We start from the raw sequence: 2,439 nt of genomic DNA, 5'->3' as shown, positions 1-2,439 counted from the left end.
AATAATCAATTGTTATGAAGAGATCCTAACTTTAGGTTCTTAGTTTAGGAATTCAGTTTTCTCGAGAGGGAAACCGAAATCAGTTTAGAATCCGTCCACGGGTTGTATAATCGGACTCAATAATCTGTTATCCTTTATTTGGTTGCTAATTAGTGTAGGCCCTCTTTGGGTTTGCTTTTTTATCTTGATTATTCCCTTTTCTCATTCACCCTCGCATGACGTTTAGAATTTAGCTTTTAGTCATTAGTAAATTTAGAAACCTTCGTTATTAGTTTTAGGCTAGATAACAAGGAACTAGTAGTAACTCTAGGATTTCACTTTCCCGAGGGATACAATATTTTTAGTACTTATCGTTGTGCTAGGCTACATCGATAGGTTCACTGCCTTAGTTGTAGTTGTATAGCCATCACATCAAGCTTTTGGCACCGTTGTTGGGGAACTTTGTTTGAAAACTAGAGTGAAATTTGCTATTTGTTACTTTAGCCATTTTTTTTTGTCATTGCTTTTTATTCATTTGATTTTTTTCGGGTTATTGCTACCTTGTTTATTTCAGATAATTTATGACCAGGAGTTTTAATCCTGCACCAATAGACCCTCTGCCTGAACTAGAGCGATCCCTCAGGCAATTGAGGAAGGGTTTAAACGCGGAGGAGGAGGAGCAGATTAAGATTCCTGTCCATATACCAGTAGACATGGGAAACGATAATAACAACGCTGCTTCAGTAAACAGGACATTGTACGAGTTTGCTAGATCTTCCTTGGAGGGGACAAACACTAGTATATTGCGGCCACCTGTTGCAGCGAACAATTTCGAGATTAAGCCAAATGTCATTCAGATGGTGCAGCAGAGTATACGGTTTGGGCGCTTGCCCAGTGAAGATCCTAATGCCCACATCATGAACTTCTTGGAGATTTGTGATACCTTCAAGATTAATGGAACTACCGATGATGTCATTCAGCTTAGGCTATTTCCATTTTCCTTGAGGGATAGAGCAAAGAGATGGCTACAGTCCCTACCAGCTAACGCCATCACTATATAGAATTCTTTGGCTGAGAAGTTTCTTTATAAGTACTTTCCTCTTGCTAAGACTGCAAAAATGCGTAATGATATTTTCTCTTTTATGCAATTTGATGATGAGAGCAAGTATGATGCGTGGGAGAGGTACGAGGACTTGTTGAGATGTTGCCCACACCACGGTTTGCCAATATGGATGCAGGTGCAGACTTTTTACAGTGGCTTGAACTCTGCCACGAGGCAGATGGTGGATGCAACTGCAGGTGGGGCCATTATTAGTAAGATGCCAAAGTAGGCCTAGAACTTAATTGAGGAGACGACCATGAACACATATCAGTGGCAGTCTTCTAGGAGTAGGCTAGGACAGCAGGGAGTGGTGAACCAGGTAGATTCTACATCAACCTTGGCAGCTCAGGTGGAGCTTTTGGCCAAGAAGATTGACCAGCTCTAGAGGCCAGTCCATGCAGCACAGCTTGGCTACGAGTTTTGTGGTAGCCCGCACTATAGTGCAAACCGTAATGACGAGAGGTATGTTTACTTCTCCTTCATCTTCTTTTATTGACCATGTACAGGTTGATTATATAGGAAATGCACCCAAGTAGCAGAACAACCCCTACAGTAACACATACAACTCAGGGTGGAGAAACCATCCTAACTTTGAGTGGCGAAATAATAACACCTAGGGTCCATCAAGATTTCAGAGGTTGCACCAGCAGCAGCCCCAATAGCAGACTATTCTCCCTCAACTCCCTTAGAACTAGGAGAAGAAGCCCAATTTAGAGGAGTTGATGATGAAGTTTGTGATCCAGGGAGTTTCACTGTACCTTATATTTTTAGTGGTTTGCCTACTAGTGATGCTTTAGCTGATTTAAGTGCTATCATCAATCTAATGCCTAGCAGTTTGTTTGAGAAATTAGGTTTGAGTGAGCCTAAACCTACTAAGATGAGCATATAGTTAGCAGATAGGACTGTCAAATATCCTAAGGGAATAGTTGAGAATGTACTTGTTAAGGTAGACAAGTTTATATTTCCTGTTGACTTTGTTGTTATGAATATGGAAGGTGAGAGTAGCGTGCCTTTAATTCTAGGTAGACTTTTCCTTGCAACATCTAGGACTGTTATAGATGTGTGTGATGGGAAGTTACAACTTAGAGTAGGTGATGAGACTATTACCTTTGACCTTAGCACTTCTATGAGACATCCACTTGACCATGCGTATTCTGCGGATATTTTGGATGATATTATAGAGTCTCAATTACAAGAGATATTACTTGCAGGTAGCATTACAGGCTGATGAGGGGGAGGAGTTGTCCAACGAGGATGTGTTGGAGCAACTTGCTTGTTTATTGGCTAGTGAGCCCAGCAGGTCTACTGACCATTTTGTTGATATTGACAGGTTAAGGGTGCAGAAATCGAGACCTTCA

The 2,439-nt window shown here is 41.2% G+C and overlaps 1 non-coding gene across 1 annotated transcript; it reads right to left on the bottom strand.

Annotated features, from left to right (window-relative positions):
- Nucleotides 1-1,094: 1,094 nt before the first annotated feature.
- LOC112536504 lies at nt 1,095-1,201 on the bottom strand. The gene has a single exon (XR_003080500.1). It is a non-coding gene; the product is annotated as a small nucleolar RNA R71 (small nucleolar RNA).
- Between the last annotated feature and the right edge of the window lie 1,238 nt (nt 1,202-2,439).

The sequence above is a fragment of the Ricinus communis genome, chromosome 2 (genome assembly GCF_019578655.1).
Source record: "Ricinus communis isolate WT05 ecotype wild-type chromosome 2, ASM1957865v1, whole genome shotgun sequence".
NCBI classification, from domain to species: Eukaryota; Viridiplantae; Streptophyta; class Magnoliopsida; order Malpighiales; family Euphorbiaceae; genus Ricinus; species Ricinus communis.
Note: the sequence above shows the minus strand (reverse complement) of the source record. Positions and strands in the feature narration are given on the sequence as shown.